Raw genomic sequence first — 20621 nt, 5'->3', positions numbered from 1 at the left:
CAGCTACCTACTCTTGGTGGCCTGACAACTTCATTAAGTCGTTTAGAGGGTTAACACTAGAAGTTAGACTGTTCAAGCCTTTTACATTGAACACACCTGTTTTTAAGTTTCAAACATTATGAGGTAAATTCTACGCTTGAAAGGCACTTGGCTATTTTAATGGATATATCTTTGGGCTATCTTTAAATCTCCATTAAAAATAATTAGAAAAAAGGCCAACATTATTCTATTTAATTTAAATTTCCAGTGAAATGCAAAAAACTTCTACTTACGCCAGAGGGCGCCACGACATAACAAGAACGATGAAGGCTGCTGCAAACCGTACAAACACCTTTTTTGTACGTTATATGTAAATGGGTTAATAAAATACCTTGTCGGTCTGGTTTGTATACGTGTTTGCAGTCTGTGTGAATATCCTGTAGCCTATTTGAAAGGGAAAACAGTGTCAATAAGTCAATGCACAGAGGAAGATAAGCGGAATCACTAGCAGTGTCTGGGTGAGATAGTGAAAGCGTCGTCCCCGGGGCTCGGTAAGGCTGGAAAGGCGACTACTGGTGGACAGCTTTCTCCATGTACCCGCGGAGGTCGCAGAGAAGAAACTCGCCACTTCGTGCTGTGCCCCACAGCCTCAATGTAGCTTCGTTCCAGTCTGTAGAGCTGCGCCTATTGTAAATGAGCAAAGACCTGGAAATTATGAGCGAAAACATCTGGGTGCGGCACACTTTAGAGGAAAAGGTTTCGCTGTGCCGGAGGTGGTTCGCAGTTTTGCCTTTTGTATTTCCTTGCTGAATGTAGTGGACATTTTGGATTTTTTTAATGTTGTGTCATTAATTTTCATCAGTTAAGGACCATTTTTGCTCTTGTCTTCGTCATCGGTCAGTCTGGCTGTGCCACAAGGCAATATTTTTATGTCTCAAAACAACTGAGAGGGACAACGTTAAACTTGAGGGTGGCTCGCTGAGGAGAATGTACGCACTGGGCCAGCTTCGAGTTGCTCTCTAGGGCAATATTAGCTAGCTGCTAACACTAGCCAGACCCAATTGAACTGCCGTGAAGCAAACCAGTGAAACCAGCTAATGCCCACTCCTCAAGGTGTTTGTTGGGTAGTATCAGCCTGCACATAAGCTGGATATCATTAAATGAGACGCTGACCCGACAGTAACTCAGGTAAGTGTCTTTGTTTGCGCAAGTTACTGCTTCTCTGCGGGGCCCCACACAGCATGCTAACGCTAGCTGTAGCGTTGTATCGCTGAGGTCCCATTCTCAGGTTGTCCCACTTGAAGTCTCGCATTAATGCGGTTGATTTTAAATGTGGAATTATACGATAATGTATTATCTGAGTGCTTGTAGTTTAGTAATGGCTGTGAGAGCATTGTTGGTTTAAAACAACAGGTTTTAGACTGTATTAACAGACTTGAGCAGCTGTGTTTTCGGAAGGTTTCGCATCATATGCTTTTGCCCCTTTGCGATGTGGCTCGCTTGGCACTAATTTATTCGCTTTAGAAAGCGGCGTACTACATTTCAAGCTGTCAGTCTATAAGTGTTGATGATACTATTCTTATAACCAGCCATTAATAACTGCACCGCAAGAGCAACACTCGCATCTTTTGTTGCGCCTACACCGTATAGGACAGATTAGCGCGCCGTACTTATCAACATATTGGCGTTTTCATTTTCTCGCCGCTTCATTAATCAGATTAGTGTCCTCACTTAACTCCACTGTAATTTAATCCCGTTAAGATCCGGGATAAATTCAGGACTATTCTGAGGAATTTCAGCAGGTCTGTCCTAGCCTGTCGACTTGTTGTTAGTGTTCGTCATTCACCGCTCTGGGAAATGGTGTCAGGAGATGCAATCAGGTTGAGTCTCGGGGCACCATGAAGGCAACGCTCAGGTAGACAAGCAATAAGACCGGGGTCGAGTGTCGTTAGTAAGATGCCCTAGTTTAAATCCGCAACTTCTCACTGGAACGTAATTGACTATAAAGTACAGTTTAGAGGTGAATCGGAGATATTTATGCATCTGTGTAGATTATCTTAGATTTCATAACATAACTTTACAAACTTACTGAACCAGGTGGAGTCTTGTCAGAGATAATATTTAGTAGTAAGTTGAGATACTAACTATGGATGTCATGATAACAGATTTTTACTTAATGAAAAGTATTATTTAAACTCAAAATTCACGTGCGTGGAGGTGTCAAAGGCTACTGCAACCATAACTGTGCGAATACATACACAATTGCGGTACAATTACACGTTCATTTTCAATACTATACGTGCATTTCGGGCACAGTGTTTTGTAATTGAATTTTTCAATCTCACAGGTGTTGTCGGTGGCTGGCACATGAATGTCTTCCAGGGTGATTTAAAAATCAACCGTTGAATTAGGTATTTAGAGCTGTCAGTCAAGCAAACAGAAACCTTATCAGATCAGTCTTTAAAGGCTCTCCCAGCTGTAATAAAATGTAAACAAAGACTAGGCTCCATCTTCCCCTGCTTGTCAATGTTATGGGCCCTTTATCTACCAGCTGATATTCAGCTGTTTGGAGAAGATTATTCAGGTATTGGTAATGAAACTGACTCAAAGTATATATAATGTAAGCAGAGAATTGCCAGAATTTTGGATGTTTTCCCAAAGGTGCTTGTGTACACTAATTTTGTATTCTTGTAGATACAGTTCCACTCATTGGGAGAAGCTGTGTATTGAGTATTTTATATATCACTAACAGAAGTGTGTATAGTATTCTTACAGTACACTGGTTTCATGGAGGTATTGAAGGCCTGTCATGGCATTTTGGTTATCAAGTTCCTCATGTGATCATTTACAACAGACCTTATCTAAAACTGAAGATAAGGTTCACTGTAACAAAGGCTCTTTCCTTTACTGTTCTTTTCTCGCACCGGTGTCAAAGAAGTGTTGTTCCACTTGCCTGAAAGTTTGTTGTGTCAGTCGGAGACAAGACGCTGCCAAAAGCAGTAAAACTGTGTTTCTTATCTTATGGGTATATCATGTTAAAAGCTTTTCTTAAACAATGAGTGATCCTGCTAAACTCACAGTCAGTGTTATATCTACTGATGGAAAAGTGGCTGTACAGGCTTATCTATTTTTGTTTACATCTGGTGTTGGCTGTTAAACAAGTACGTGACATGGTGCTTTTCATTGTCACTGGATCTTAACGTGTCTTTTCTGATGACGTTTTATACCACGTAGGAAACCTTTTTTTTTCCTTCTCCCCCCTCCTTAATCTTCTGCTTCTGTGACCATACAAGTGCTCGTTTCCTCATCAGCGTGTCTAGCCTTGATCTGACTCGTATCCTTATTTCTACCTTTGTTGTTAGTAGGTAACATGTAGTGTGCTAGTCCAAAGAGCACATGTTCGGTGACTAACTGCGCATGTGATGTTGTTGACGAGTTGGTGGCTGACCGACGACTGAGACACCCTGTGAGAAGTGTTTACCACGTTAGGAAATTAGCTGATCCTTGCTGTGACAGACTTTCCTGTGTGAATGTGGTAGAATTTATGTTGTGTCTCTAATAAATTGCTCCTGGCAGGTGACTGAGTCATCATGTTAGAAATGTAGAGTATTGTTGGAACAGTTGAGGGGAAATAACTTTCCTTAATCTAAACTGTGTTTGTAGTGGTTACCTGAGAAGTGTTTTCACATTCCTCATCATTCATTTACATGCAGACTATATTGATTGATTCAGTGCTCTTGTACTTGTCCCATGTCTTCAGGCGTTTTGTGAAATAACAGAATGCAGGGAATACTTTGTCAGCATGTGCAAGGATTTCTCCAGTGTATTAAAAGTCCACTTGACCATTTTTAGACATAGAAAAGTTACTAAAGAACTTGTCTAAAATTTGACTTAATGTTTTACCTGTTCAGCTCATAAACAGGCCCGACAATTTGTAAAAGAGGTTAAATATGAAGTGCTCGCCTTGTGGTATAGAGACATCTCACCTTGAATGCGGAAATTAGAAATGAGTGTCTGTCTCTCTCCGTCTCGCACTTTTGTCCTCCTGTGAGTAAAACTACACACACTCAGTTCTGCCGTTCTATCTGAGCAACTGCACTCTTAGCAGCCTGTAGGTTTTGTGGTGGAAACCCTGGTGTGGGAATCAGTGGCATCATTGCAGAGATGTGTTGAAAACAGTGTTAGAAACCAGTTAAGTTTTGGGATTGTAATATTAGATCAATATGTATATATTTTTTAACCTAGTTGATGCAATTTATGTAGAAGTCGTTGTTAGGTTGGATGAAAAAGCTGAAGGAAAAAACGGGTAATGCTTACAACCTAAAATGACAAAAAAAGTAAATGTTAGACTTTAATTGTGATACTTTGGCAATTTAAGCTTGCTGATTTAAAAACAAAGACAAGGACACTGACAGATGGATAAATTAGTTTAAATTGGTGGTTTCAGATCCACCAATCACATGATGAAATTCAAATGACTAATGACCCATCAGTTGTCAATTGTTTCCACCTGTGTCAGCTAAGCAGCAGTTGAAGTTGCTATGCTGATGGGCTTCTGTGTGACTAACTGTAACCAGCTGTGAAAATTTCTCTAATATGGGCTGTGTACACCACTTGCAAAATTGCTAATACACTCCAAAGCATAACTGTTATTGATCTAGCCTAAAACCCATAGCACCCCAAGAAGTTGCTATACAGATGTTTTTTTTTCTTTGTGTGTGTGTGTGTGTCTATGTATGTGTGTGTTCCTGGTGTTTAAACATGTAGTCACTTGAGTAGGATGGAGGTAGTTTCTGTGTCTTCTTCAGAAATCCTTGAGAAAGTTCTAATTGATCTCTGTGGGGTAGTTACATGGCTCTTCTCTCACTAAAATGCATACAAATGAAAAAGTGTAAGCCTGCTGGCTTTAGAAAAGAAGTTGTTGAAAGAAGACAAAGTTCCTAGTCGTGGATGATAAGATGATAATTGTAAAGTCAGGTCAGAGAGAAGATTTTTTGATTTTTCTGCTTCTCACTCTCTTGCTTGGAACATTTTGCTTATAAAAATTAAGTAATTTATTATTTTTTTTTCATTTCAGTTAATGTTTCAGAAATGGTAACAGTGCAGAAGAGTTGATAGCACACATCACGAGCTGGTTGTCTTGGTGTATTAAAAAAATGTTTTCATGGTAAGTGGTGCGAGGCTAGTTGTGTTCCATCCTTTAAGAACTTTTATTTTTTTGTAACATAGCGGGGCCTTTACTTTGCAGCAATCCCAACAAGGCCAGTTAAAACATGATCATCACAACATAGTATTGATGAACTTCATTCCAGTAATTTGTTGAAATTATTGTTGGTATCAACCGCTGTTTTGTTTGGCTATTGCATTATCCAGAGGCACCTTCACTGTTATGGATTATAGAAGTGTTTTCACTTCCATGTGGAAGCTGAAGTTAAACCTATAGGAGTCCTACAGCCAGAGTGTTAAATGTCATCTGTGTGTTTATTTTACTTTAGACGTGACTGACAGGGAGACGAACCGCTTTCTATTTTTCATGTGGGTCTCATATGTATGTGTTTTGTTTTGGTTTAGATTTTTTGTTTTATGACCATCAGCCTTTGGGCCTTTGCAGTTTTCCAGGATAACTGTGAATCCCTGAAAAGACCAGTGTTTTGTTGTTGTTGTTTTTTATTCTGCCAAGAAATGCAAGAAAAGCACGCAAAAGCTTGTACCAAAGTGGGACAAAAATGGTTGATTTGATTGAAAGCACGGACCACATGTTTGAGGTTAGAAGTGCAGTCACGTAACAATGCAAGATCATGGGATTCGTGCTACCTTATGTGAGCCAGTTCTGGTTAAACTGTTATCATACTTGTGCAGAATTAGAGGATGGCAGTGAAAGAGACTATAGCTGCAGATGTTTCTTTTTCAAACATGGTAGAGGATGATTTTTATGGGGATGTACATGTCTGTGCTGATGATTGCATGGGATTAATTGGAGGGAGTGTTATCTATGACATGCTCTTCATACAGTAACTGAAGCAGCTAATTTGATGTGGAACAGGCTATATTAAGACTAGGGATGTCCCAAGCTGATATTTATAATTTATGCCAGCTTTTCAGTCCAACTGACCTAGGTCTAGCTGTATAAAAAACACTTACGCTTCTCTTCGAAATTAACTCTAGAGTAATATAGAATTGGCTAATTTGTTATGATTGCTGTTGAAGATGCATCAAAGCGTTTAAGAAAGATTTTAGTTTTTTCTCCATTGGGCACCTTATTTTGACATCCTAAGGAAGGATTTTGGGACAGTGGCAACATAGCATATATAGTCTACATTTATGGATTTCTTTTTTTTTCTCTCCCCTTGGTCTGATGCCCAGGGGTTGTTAAAAGCTGGCTTAATAAAATGGGAAGTAATGCAATGCCTCTAGACATCAATATTTAATGAATAGCCTATAAAGTAGAATGTAGGCTTCTCATAGAGTGGATGGATGGTCCATAACAAGTTCAGTGAGTCTGTGTATTGACTTGTTATGTGTGAAAAGTGTAAATTTGCATACCATTTGGCATGCTGGTGTGTTGGCTTTAAATACATCTGTGTATTCAGCTTCTCCCCCAATGATTTCTCTGCTTCTCTGACCCAGTTAGCACAGCGTATTTCTGCCTCATTCAGTTCTGGTGTTAATCAGCACAGGTATGTTTAGTAAAATGCATCTTTAGTCATTGGTACCTAACCATTAAATGCTCCAAGTTGCCCTAAAAATATATGGGGAAAAATGGCATCAGACTTCTTAGTGGTGTGAAAATGTGACATTCTTTGTAGAGGAACTTGTGTAATGGAAACATTTTGAAAGGGGTTTGTTTATCAAATGGAAAAGAGGAAAGAAAGAGGTTCTTAGAAGTAAGTCCTGCCATGCATGGTCTGTTGTAATAATAGCTACAGATAAGCTTGGTATTATTGCCATAAGCTGCCTTTATAATGTACAGTATAACTGATGTGCAGTAGGCAGAGCAACGCATTGTTTTCAGAATGTCTGCATATGATAAGATCCTTTGCGTTTGGTTGAGGGAAGCTGTACGGCTAGTGTCATGCATTAAATATATCTTCCACACAAGACGCTGAAATATTAATGCGCTAGAAAAGTATGATATAAGGATTAACGATTGGTCGATTTCAAGGCACACAAAAGTATTAGTCCCTATTAAAAATGGTTAATATATACAATTATTTGTGGATAGGAAAGTCAAATGTTGTATACCCTTTCAAAATAAACTCACTGAGATTTTTTGTGTGGCTTGATAACCTGATTAGGCTCTTTGCAGCTTGGCACATTCATATTCATGAATGAGTAATGCTGCAATGCATGAAGACAGGAAAAAGAAAGAAATTATACACTTATAGGTTCTCATGAGTTTTTCTCCAGTAATCCTTACTTGGTGGTAGAATGTGTTTCTTTTGCACACCTCTTTCTCAGCTAATCACGTTGGTTTTGTAACTTTAATTAGGGACTTCTCCCAAGTGACCAGTTTAGACTTCTCTAAATTATTCACTGTATGTTGCCAAATAGCTTCCACATATAATCCAAAGTTTTCTCAACATTGAATCGGGATACACTGCAGCTCATTGGGTATACAGCTCATGCAGCTCAAATGACTTAATGTTATCGCTTCTTTTTCCCTAATTAATATTCAGAGTAGTGCATATATTATCACGTATTATGTTTCTTGTGCCACAGCTGGGTATTAAAGATAAACTAATGCGCACTGTCAGTATTGTAAATAGAATACAGTTTGTCTTGTTTATTAATCATGTAATGGAATGGTAAAGGTAATACAGTAATGACTCACCTGCTTACAAATACTACATAATTATTGTTTTTGATCCATTTATATCCATATTAACTGCACACATCTGTATTTTAATAATGTACAGTTAACAAATTCTGATATGATGACCTAACTGCTTGGTCTCAGATGAGATATCAATAATGTGAAACTGAGTTTTATTTGTTTGCACAGGCAACGTTTGGAAACGAGAGAAACTCAGTGTATGGGTTCCAGTCACCTCACTGTTTTGTTATTTAAGCACACAGCAGAGGCTGACTTTGATCACTGACCCCAATACACTATAGTCTGCCTACAATGTCATATGTCCAGCTACAATTTTAGTTGTTCTTTTTGCCAGTTAAGCACACACTAATTAACCAGCAGTGCATCCTCAAATCCTTGTGTTTGGTCACAGTGTCATATTTGACAGCAGGCTGAGGACCTGCTAAATTTGATTTGGGGTTAGTTCTCCTTAGGCTGATAACAGAAGAAACTGTGTGGTGTGGACAAGTCACAGAGAAATTTATATTGGAAATACTCAATTAGACCAGCCGTCAGATCTAATGATATTATTTCCACAGTAAACAAAACAAAAAAGTGTCTCTGTAAATGGGCTCTGGCTGTGTGATTGACTTCCCGTGGAACTGCCCTCTGTAAGCTTAATGGGGAAGTGAGACAGTAAACTTTTTATTGTACTACTGGATACTGTTATAGTGTTTCCTGTAATATCTTGACAAAGCTTTACAGAACATAAATGTATAAATGGTTTTTCCGAGGAACAGTTTGAGGGTCCACTATTATTTGCAGTATTTTATTTGAATTGAAAAATTTAGGTTAGAGCAGGAAGAGATTGAGAAAGTGAGAAAGTCAAAGCCACCCATTGCTAATCGTTTGCCAAATGTACTCTCGTGATGTATCTCATGTTTATTAATCAAACTTAATCGTATGCTCAATAGGACTTCAGGAACTTCAGCATAAAGTTTTAGATCTCAATATATAAACTGATACATTTAAGTATAAACTCATTTGCAGGTGATTTCCTAAACCCACAGTGGCACCAATGGCAATGTTGCTTTCCGAATGAAAAGTAAAGGGGAATGGAAAAATGCCCAGACACGCCCCCTTGACCCCCCACCCCACCCCAGCCAACACCCCCAATTTGAAACTGATGCTTCCTTTGCTTTATTGAAATGTGTGACAGTGGGAACTTTTTTGTTTAGCAGGCTTCAGTATCTCTTATAGATGTAATGAGGATAAAGGCACCCAAAGGGGAAGTGGAGCAGAAACTAATGAGTGTCAGTGCAGTCCAATGTGTTTGCAGCTGATTGGGAGATGCTATGAATAAGTCAAAATCCCCCTCCTTTTCCTCCCTCTTTCCTGCTCTATAGCTCTGTTGTGCTCAATGAAGATAGCGGCGGGATGATCCGATCTTTCTAGCTGGCTCAGTTTGTCTCAGATCAGCTGGCAAGACTAATACTTTTCCAGCCACGCAACAGTGTTGTGTTCTGACCTGAGAAGCAAGATCATGTTACATTTGTTTTTATTGTTAGTCATACAGGTTTTCCCTAGTTAAAGAAGAGTATTTTCAATGAATCTTACAGTGTGTTATTTCCTTAACATGAAAACAGGTGAATCATTCTTTTATTAAGACATTAAGATTATTGTGACAAAACATGGTTTTTTAAATATTCTTTTATAATCTGATCTAAAATTGAGTTTTGTGTTGCTGTCTCTCATGAGTCCCAAGGCAGGAAAAACCTCTTCAGTATGTCCTTTTACTAAGTTAATAAAATGTTACAAAAACATTTGCTGAGGAAGCTGCTTTTTTTTTTTTTTTTTTTCCCCCAAATGAATATGATGAACATCACTTCCACTGCTGCTAAGGCAACCCCTACCAAGCATGGTTCAACATAATGACCAAAAAAGAGGTTCTGTTAACCTGAATTTGGTTACTTAACATGCACCATGATGCCCCTTTAAACAAGCCTGGCTGTTTCCAATAAACCTTTAAAAAGTGTTAGACAAATAATAAACATGGCAGTGGTACTTATATAAGAAGTCGTCTGGTGTGCACACATTGTGATGCTAAATAGATGATTGCCTCAACGTCTTAAAGGGTACCTTACTGCCTCATAAGGACGTAACCGTTTTGAATTCCAATGCCTATAAATCTAAGAAGCTTCTCGTATCTACTGCTATTGGCTAAAAAGTTATTGCAAGATTGTTTCACAGTTATTCTGATGGTTAAATCACAAAAGGAACAGTTCACTGTCGGACCATTTATTTACTTTTTTCAGTCTTTTATTTATCGTAAAAATCGTTGCATGTTATATAGCAGTTTGTAGTGTTTTCACCTGCTTTATGTCAGCGTGGTGGCATCCCTGGCCATTGTTATAGGCAAAGTCCTGACAATGTCAGAAGTTTATGGTGGCCAACTCACAAATTCAGTGCTACTTTGAAATACTTGCTTACCAGCCAATCACAATGCCTCATGAGATGCAACAGTGGAATGAAACAAATGAATAAATAAAACAAAACAATATAGAACAGAATCAAGACAAAAACGTTCAAAACCCAATATTTGTAATTCCAAAAAAGCAATGAAAATGCATTGCTGCAGCAGAAATCTTGTTTATGACTGCAACAAGGAAATGGAGGAATAACACGTGTGTTGTAGCCTGTCTTTCACAACGTTGTGTGCTAATTTTTCTCAGCATTGCACTGTCCATCAGATTTAATGTCTAATATCTATCCCTGTAGGATAGGAGACGTGATACACCTGCCAGACTAGCTCTGTGTGCATTTAGCATTCTCAACTCGAAAAGGTCAGAAAATATACCAATCTTAGGTTATTAAACAGACACATTTAAGCTAAGATGCATATATATTACCCTGCAGCAAAACATTTTTTTGTTTGTTTTTAATAGTCAAGCGTATGGCAAGTGTTTTTTTAAAAAAAAAAAAAAAAAAAAAACCTGCAATTATCATCATGTACCTAATGTTCTGTTAATTTGGTGGCAAATTGACTTTGATCCCACTGTGATGTCATGGGTACAGGTTTCACTTACTCTGCGCTGGGAGTAAATCCCACCAGTAAACATTGTAAAAACGCCTTTACAGTGATTGTTAACAAACAAATGTCATTTTTTCCACAAAATTCATCCAGTTTCACAGGCTTGACAAAGGTCTGACTTTGACCAACAGTAGAGCTTCTTCTAGGTTTGAAATACAATAAATTGAGTTTGTATTTTTTTAGTTGCTCCATAAACGATTATTCAGTTTGTCTCAAGGACACTATGAATGTACAAGTCTTGCAACCTGAATAGCGATGACAGGTGACACTTCGTAACTGGTTTCTGTATGAGAACAGGTTTGACCTTCAGGGCTTTGTCCGAAGTGCAACATTTACTTGTTTGAGTGCTTGGTTTTTCCCACTCTGTTTGCATGCAGGGCTTTTCTTGAATGTGCATTTGATACCTGTAACCTAAACCAAGGTCAGCAAACAAGTGTCTAATTTCCGTGGTCATTTTCTATCCATGATAAGTACATCACATTACAAGGGACAGAAGGCTATTGATGTAGAGCTGCATAATGATGATGGAGCTACTGTTTAAGCAGCCTTTCAGCACTGTGATAAATGCATGGTATGCCAAAGTTTGCTGAGGACTGAAACTATTGTTCAGTAACGAATTAGAAATGGCTGCTTACTGCTTTTAAAGGCACATCTACTAAGTTCTTTCACGGTGTATGATAAAACCTTAAGGAGTATAACATATTTTGAAGAAATTATATAGGCATTGATTGACAACTTTAACATTATATAATTTTTTATAATCTATATTTTGATGTGCAGCTTCTTTGGCATTATCTTTTCACTTACAAATGTGTTTATTTGAAATATGATGTGAACAAAGTAGAAGTGACATTCTTCTGTGAATTCAACTTGTTTGGCAAAATTCACTTACATTTGAGTTTCTTATAGAAAGAACAGCTGTAGTGAACTACGATTGCATTTGTCCTTCAGCATGTGATCCGGTATTGTAGAGCATCTGCTTAGTTGTGCTGTTTGCTTTGAGGCCACTTTTAGACCATCAAATTTGTCTGCAGGATCCTGTACAGTACTGGATTTGCAAGATAAATCAACTAGATGCAAGAAGCCAGACTTCTGCTTGACAGTGTGTTTTAACAGCTTGGTCTTTTGTGGTTTTTATATTGTAGGTAGAAATGTTTGAAAAGGAAGTCTACAGCTAGTCTGTTCTAGTAGTTTTGATAATCTGTATTTTGCAATCTCACCTTTATACATGATCTCATAGTTTTTTTTTTTTTCAAGGGGAAAATGAGCTATTTTTTTTCTTCCGTACAAGATAAACTGATAACAGTGCTTTGCACAAGGTTAAGCTGAGCTAATGAGAGTAGGGGAAGCATGTATGTTTCATTTTAGTCTATCCTCAGTTTCATAGTTTACTGGGTTTCTGTTTTTTATTTTTGTTTGTTTGGGGTTTTTTTTTGTTTTTAATGGCATTTAATGATCAGACTTTTTGACTTTTAAAAAGACAAAGGGGAATGTTATCCACTTCCGTGCTTTGCAGAAGGAAAATGCGGCAGTTGTCTACATGGATACATGGCTCTGACCTGAATGTGTCTGACCTGGTTATTGAGACTTGGCAGACTGTATCACCCTCCCCTTTTTTCCCCTCCCTCTCACATGGCTAAATACAAACAAAGAAGTGACTATAGTGGATACTTACCTTGCCTTAGCCCTCTATCTGTATTTACTGTGGAAGTACCATTTTTCACTAAGTTGTTTTAAAAACAATTGCCATAGATGTTCTCAGTTACTGTGATTGTTATCACTGCATTAAAGAATAATAATTCACAGCTGCCTAGTATATGAGCAGATAGCCCTCCTGCTTTTCATGAGTTGAGCACAAGCCAATGTTTGTCCCATAGCACTTGAACTCCTTGTTCAATCAACATGCTAACTCTAAGGATCTGCCTGTACCTCATTGTAAACCAGATAATCTAGTGTAGAGAAAAAGGTAGCCGTATGTATTCAGACTGTCATGTGAGATTTATCTTTGCGTAGAATAGATAGTTGGCATAAAAAGCCCAATACGTTGGGCCAGAGCGCCATGCGTCTCCTGCTGTTGATGTTTGTTCTTGTGTGTCACATGCTGTTCTACAGAAAAATGGTACTTAAGCCAATCCAATATACATAAAAGAAATTCCAATTTTTAAAATGTACATTTGACTTGCATTAAGTGTATTTTGCATGAAGAAAAAGATGAACATGCATAGGGTTTTTTTTTTGTTTTTGTTTTTTTTTTGTTGTTGTTGTCAGAGAGTTTGTATCAGTATTTTCTCTGTGCAAAGGATCTCAAAGGTTCATATTTAGCTGGCTATCATATTTAACTAAATACTTACCGGCAGACAGGATGTTGGAGCAGGCAGCTATTTATAACCATAAGGATTATCTTCACATGCAAATGCATTGATCTTTGTAAGAGTTTTCACATGCTGTGCACAGGAAAGAATTACCTCTGTTGTCCAGTTTGGATTGTATTACATTTATGTAGCCATCTAGGCAAAACCTTTAAGCAGGTCAGCGGTGGACCTTTTTATCTTGCAGCTCTTTGCTAATCTCATTCTGGTCTTAAAATTGAGTAGTTTTTGCTGATTTGTGATACAGCCACATCATAAATGATCCTGTAATTGTTTTTAACAGAGTTATAGGCTCCTGTAGAGCAAACATTAAAAGGAGAGACGATCTAGAAAGTGCTTCTTCTCATTCTGGTTTCTTTGCTTGGGGTTAGACCTCTCAGACATTATGTGCATTGTAGAAATGGGGTATCAAGTAATAAGTGGGGATACAAAAATAATAAGTTAAAAAAATAACAATTACAAGCAATTAGATGGAATGTCATGCAGGTGATGCTTAAGAATAAGCTGTATTTAACTAATTTTTTTACTTTATTACATTTGTGTACTAGTATACAGATGTGACTCAGAAATAGTCTTTGTTCTCACAGTAACAGTTAAAACACTTTGTAGTTTTAGTTTACTTATTGTATTAGACAAGTCTGCTGTAGAACTTTTGCAAATGGCGCTCACTAGGAAATCTTGCACTCCGTGGGCTGGTATTGCGTACACGGTGAAATAGAAACCTGACGTCAATTAACGACTGTGGTGAACCCATCTCACAGGATACCCACGTTGTTGCACATCTCAGCAGAAATGTTGTCAGTCTTTATGTTGCCAGGAAGTGGCTTCCAAAGACACAACAAGGTAGTTCTTAAAAAGTTGTGGCTTTTGTACTGATTTTGCAACTTGCATAATTAACTCAAGAATTGTTAGATTGTAATGTAACATACATAACACTACTGCTTATCATTCAGATGCTCTATCTGGGGTTGTCGTTGATTTGCTGATACATGGCCACATCATGTTTCATCTTGTACTCGGTCAGAGCAGAATTACAGTCCTCTGTAGAGGACACTTTTAAAGGAGAGATGGTGTAAAAGAGTGTCCATTTTCTCATTCGTTGTCTTTTAATCTCCTTAAAGATCTCAGCTTATATATGAAAACTCATTTTCAAATTCCAGTCATACCGTCTCCTTTCATTCATTCTCAACTCTTGTGTTCTTCATGTTCCCACACCTAACTGATGCCACGCCTTCCAGTTCTTTCAGTTGCACAGTTAAGCCATATCTTAAGACTGTATGACATCACCTGATGAGTGTCCCAGAAAAAATGGGAGGGTAAACAACAAAGTTGTCTGGCAAAAACACCATGCACACAACTTCAAGAAGTCTGGGATTTGCTGTATTTACTTGATCACTGTTACACTCCGTTGGCAACAAATTGTATTACTTTCTACACAATGGCTTCATACTAAACTACACTGAATATCTTCTCAGGGGCAATAAGATTTTAGGACTTGTCATTGTTTAATTCTAAAACATCTTCATACATTTTGTGTATTGTTATAAATTTTTAAAGACTTGGAAGCCCAATAATCATGATGATGATATGTCAAACAACCTACTAATGCAGTGAAACCATACCTGGGCCTAAAAACACACAATCAAACACTTTTTTAGTCATGGATTGGCCTCCCAAGAGCCCAAACATCGACTGCATTAAAGCAACGTGGGATAATCTGAACAGAAGAAAACCCAGCTCACATCTGAGAGAAGCTTTGGACACTGGAGGACTATTCCTGAAGACTACTTAAAGAAATGACAGGAAAGAGTTAAACAAAGGTGGTCATACCAAACAACATTGTTAGAATTGTTTTCGCCTTAGATATTGTATTCCAATGTATGAATGCACATTTCAAAAAGTCACTGCACCGTTTTCAATTTTCCGAGCAAAATATAATAAAATGAGGGAGGAATTGAGACACACTACTTGACATTCTAACATTTAAAGGGAACAAAACAAATTGTAGGACAGATTGTTAGTAGCTTACGCAGAAGGCAAGTTTCTGAACATGCTTCTCCCCTGTGTAAGGCAGAGAAGACACCATCTTTGGACGCGAGTTACCTTTTCCCTGTTTGTCATTATTCTTCTGGAGATCCCGCCATCTCTTTAGTTCTCAGTGTCTGAATAAATGAGTTGAAAATAAGACTACCTCAAGTACATCTCCATTTGTATATTTAAAGGATTTTTTTGCGTGCGTGCATGTGTCATTTAAAAAAATAAAATAAATAAACTTAAATCGACACACAGGGCACTAAATAAGGATGAAACTTGAAGGGATTTGCCATCCCAGAATAACACCCATTAAAATCAACTTAAATGCTTTCTGAGTAAATATCCTAGTAGACTTAGCTGGGGTGGAGGCATATAGCTGTGTAACATAGTATGTGGGAGGATTGCATATTTAAACAGTGTGTTGTTAGTCAATAGTGCAAATTGTTGGGATGGTTGAAGCAGACAATGGCCTGAGTTTGTGCAGATTTTTGTCCACTGCAGTCATTACATATATTTAAATTCTTTAGTTTTCTTGAGCAGTTTTGTGTCGTTTACTATAAGCACGTTGTTTAACAACTGATTCACAGCTAAGTGTTCCCATTGAGTGTTTTCCTTCTAGAGCTTCAGCATGTTTAGCAGTGATAATGGACTGTTGTGTTTTACATTTCCAAAGCCTTCCAGTATTCCAATTTTGAGGAGTTTTTGTAGGGCGCATGCAAGTGTTGAGATTGATATGCTTCTCGTTAGTATGAGTGTATTCTGTCAGAGCCAATCTGTTTAGAGGAGAAAATTGGGAAGATGTTGTAAAAGCTCTTTGTTGGAGATCAGGTTGCACTGCCTCATTTCACCAGAAATTCAAAGAAAACAATCACGGTTTTGTTTTCAGTTGTCACGCAAGACCACTGAGACCTAAGATCGCTGGTGAGAACCAAAAGCAAAGAGGGAGCAAAACTGGAAGTTCAGGTTCCACTTAGCTGCTATAGATACTGACAACAGGCTTGCCTTTCTACCTGTCTCAGCTGTATTTCTAGTCTGTTGTTGTTTTGTGATTTGGAAAAAAAAATTACACTTTTTCTTGGATTAAGAATATGTGGGGTAGAAAAACTTGACTGTGTGTCTTAGTCAGCAGCTTGATTTTTGTTGTCTTAACTCAACATCTATCTGCATTATTGACAAGCAACACTTCTCTTGTTGTGCCTGCTGGATTTAAATGTAATGTTGTTAATGAGGTGGCCCGAGGAAAGGAAATCTTGAGGGATTTTATTGTGATGTTTCTTCAGTAAAGAACACAGTTTTACCGTACCAACTTTAATCTCAGCTGTACTTTATACTATGAGTTCATTGTAATTTCAAATTTACAGCTAACAAAGGTTTGGGGTTTACAGAATTAAAATTGAAAGGAGTCTTGCTAGATCTTAGATCAAGTTTCAATGTTTTGCAAAAATTGTGAACTAAAACAAATTCTTTGATGGTGTTGTAAATATCAATATTAGTGATCATCTTGTTTATGTGTCTATATTTATACAAGCATGAGATCATGACTACAAATCTGAGTAGTCTGCATTTAGTCTACAGATGTAGAAATGTTTTAAGTGTGGTTTGAATACTGAAGTTGAATTTCACCACAATTTGTCTCATGCTAGTATGTGCTTGTTCATGTTGAAATATACAAGGATTGTAGTTCTTTTAAAGGTTGTGCAACTTGACATTTGAGAAAATAAGCATTGTGTAAATCTCGCAACTTGCGTTCTGCACTTTGTTTTTCCACTGACAAATCGAATGGTAAAGAATAGGATTCAGTTTTAAAAGGAGTTAAAGTTGTATTTTAGAAACGCATCTATAAATGACTAGCACTCCTCCCCAAATTAAGGAAGTGACCTTTTCCCTTTCCTTTTCCATCACAGTGAGTAGCAGTTCAAATGTATCCCATGGGGTTTGCGGGTCATTATGTGCCTCTTTTCCTCGCTGCTGTATTGTTTCTGTCGCCATAATCTCTAATGTAAAATTTCAGCTGTGGCTCAGAAATCATGTAACAGTTCCCTGCAATCTGGATCAAAAGCTCCTTTCATAAGGCAAGAGCTACCCCATACTAATCACATTCTGCCATATCAACCAGACAAGTACTATAAATAACACAAGCCGTTTGCTGCCGTCAAACGCTATACTTGCATTTCAATTGAACTCATGATACATACAAATGCACACGAAGGTGCATCAACAATACCTGCTGTCTATTTTGAGAGTTGATGTGCTCACAATTAATTTGATCTCCTATTGTTGTTTCTTTCATCAATTTCAATTGAAATTGAAACTCAATCAATTTCTCTAGAAACTCCAACAATGACTAAGGGCTTTAAAAGCTCAAAAAGCATTGCTTCATTTAAATGAAAAGAAAGAAAAACCTTTTTGGAAAAATATAAAATGATGAGAATTGGTCCGAGTGAAAGTTGAAAGTTAGTATGTGAATTCTAAATCATAAATGCTTTATTTTCTAATTGTGTTTTCAATAGAATATCTAAGTGCAGGTGCACAACCTCCGTTTCAGCTGCCATTGTGCTTGTGTTCCTGTAGGCGTGGCAGGAGTGGAGCTTCCGTGATTGGCCCTAGGTTGTTCCCCATAGTGAGGCTTGCTGAGTAACAAAGTAGTGAAGTTGACTCATTGAGTCTTGAGCATCAGCATCTTTGGTTATGATAATGATTTCAAAATGTCCATCATCAAATCATTTTTCTTAGGAAACTTGTGAGAGTGTTCTTGTTGTTTCCGTGTGAAAAGAATGAAGATTTCATCCCATACTGTGTACTAGCTGAGCTGTGAAGCCTCTGTTTCCCAATCTTAGGCTGACAAGTACATCACACTCTATTTCTCTTTTTATTCCTGTTAAAGCTAGTTACGCTTTTCTGTGAGAACAATATTTCCGTACATACAGTTGGATGACGTTCAGCTTTCTGGCAGTGTTTTGCAGAATAGCCTTTATTACACAACAGGAACAGTCTGAATTTCAGAATAAACTCATCAGATGTTTTGCAGTTTCATTTTCAACACTACAGTGTTAATATTGAAATGAAGTTAAGGATTACATTAATGCTCACGATCCTTAAGCAACGATTCAAAGACAGTTTTTGGGCTGACTGGCACATAATGTAGCTGTGCCTCAAAGTTTGAAGTGAGCTGCTCAGTTTGTAAAATGGGTACAGATGCTAATTTGACAGAGGACAAGAAATGAACAGAGCATGCCATGGAGATGAGAAAAGTTAGTCACCAAAACAAAGACAGACGGAGCATAAGTTACTACAGTGTGGGTACTATATCTGAGCTTAACTGCTGGTTACCTCAGAGTGTATAAATCCTTTCTGTGGAAAGCATTTGATGGGGAATTACCCCAATTATTTTCAATTGGGACTTATTAGTCACTAAAGCAAACTACTGCTACTACTGGATAAACTAGAAGTTGGCCATTGAATACTTGTTGGCCACAGTGGAAGACCTTGGTGACCTTTTACAGAATTCACACAGATATTTCTGGCATGAAATGGATGGTAAAAACTGAAAATGTGCCATTTTCACAGTTTCATTGTACAGTTCTCTTGCATAGACCTCTTTCTGTACAGCCTTTTCTGTATTTTATTAGTGAGACGCATTCACATACGCAGTTAATAAGTGAGCTCAGCTGTGTGTTTTGTGAATGACTTTTTATGCCTGAAAGCTGCTTCTACAATTCACTGTAGTATCTATAGCAACACCACTGACCCGGGAGGCACTTAAGTTACAGGGAGAGGGTTGTGACAGGGAAGTGGTTTTTTTTTTCTAGCTCTGAGTGGGAGAACTAAGTGGGATTCTGTGACTGGCTTGCCCTCTAGATTGTTTCATTTACTGTTACACAGAAAGTGTGCCTGCAAAGTCACATGCTGACTATTCACACACACCCACACAGTTTGAAAATCTATGAATAAATATAGCTAGTAGGTTTTTTTTAGTTTTTTGCTTTTTTTACTTTTTAACCTTTTCCGTCCCATCAGCCTAAGCACTTACTAGCACGATGGTTCAAGTAAATACTTTGCCGAAATAAGTAGGCTAAGAAAGAAAATGTCAGTCAGCCAAGAGCTTAACATGTCTGGAAATCTCCGTTGCATGTCTTGAATTTTCTTAGTTAAGAAGTCAAAAGCTCCTGATCGACTGAAGTTGGGTGAGTGTGGTCAGTCATCAGTCCCCTAACATGTAGGTCAGTGGATAAACCTATCTGTTGTAGACAGTACGGTTCTCATTAGTGTGCTGCTTTCCAGATTACTCTTTGGGCCAGCCAGCCCTGCAGTGCAGCATATCTTGTCCATTTCTGTTCGTCTTCACGTCAAAGCAGCGCACCACTTTGAATAATAGAGTTATTAAGAAACTGTTTTTACGTGGCAGTACAGCTCTTCGGCTCTGATAACTAACACTCCGGATGCATTAAAAAAATGGTTTTGTTTAAGATACAAAACAAAGTTTTTCAGGTATGTTGTCATAAATTCGAATACTGTAAATATTTGAATTTACTGTACTGTAAATTAAGTAAAAAGTCTCACTGATTGCCTGACCTTTTTGTTTGTTTTTTGCATACCTTACATTAACTCATAATTACTACACCTTCTCTGGTAATTCATGCTGCATTCCCTCCTCCCTCTCTGACCACTCTTAATAGCATGCATCATACATGTGTTTATTTCTTCTTGCTTTGGTTGAATGGAGGCAGGCCCTCTGTCGTCTCCTCTGCTGATGGCCCAGATTACTCTAAGTACTTATACATGAGCTGGCCTCTTCCATAGAGAAGATGTGTGGGAGGCTGACAGCCTTTTACATGTGCATACTTCATGTGAGTGTGGGTGAGTGCATACATGCAGCCATTATTAATGAGTGGGAAATGGAAGAATAGATGACTGGTTCTGCATTTGGGACAACTGTGAACTGAATTGTCAGAAAAGCTGTGGCAAACAAGTAGATCATACTGCCGTCTTTACTACTTTGCACTCTCTAGAAAAAGAGGTCTGTCTTTTACTTTTTATTGGCCCAATATCACCCCTAAAATAAGTATGCTGTTGCTGTTTGTAGCAAAGTCTAACTGAAATACTTGCTCTCACCCACATATAGCATGCAACGAAAATTTAAAGTCTATCACACTTCGGCGGCTCTGTCAGCCAGACAAGATACAGAGCGGATGAAGTATTCTGAGATGATTTTGTATGACAATACTCAGATTAAGACAAGGGGGAGGGAAAGTCATTCTCTGCATGGTCCAAACAAAGCCCCTGTTGACCAAAGTCACATTCAATAGTGTGTACTGCACTTTGATGAAAAATTGTGTAGATTTGATCTATAGAAAAC

General features: G+C 38.0%; 1 protein-coding gene across 5 annotated transcripts in view; it reads left to right on the top strand.

Moving 5' to 3' along the window:
• The first annotated feature begins 530 nt into the window (after positions 1-530).
• Positions 531-20621, top strand: part of erbin (erbb2 interacting protein) — a 47299-nt gene continuing 27208 nt past the window's right edge. The window contains exon 1 of one of the 5 annotated variants that reach the window (XM_085165036.1): positions 531-1167. The gene's annotated coding sequence lies outside the window, so the exon portion shown is untranslated. The other 4 variants (XM_085165038.1, XM_085165034.1, XM_085165037.1 and 1 more) reach the window with 4 other exon arrangements.

This window comes from Neolamprologus multifasciatus, chromosome 7 (assembly GCF_963576455.1).
Source record: "Neolamprologus multifasciatus chromosome 7, fNeoMul1.2, whole genome shotgun sequence".
NCBI classification, from domain to species: domain Eukaryota; kingdom Metazoa; phylum Chordata; class Actinopteri; order Cichliformes; family Cichlidae; genus Neolamprologus; species Neolamprologus multifasciatus.
Note: the sequence above shows the minus strand (reverse complement) of the source record. Positions and strands in the feature narration are given on the sequence as shown.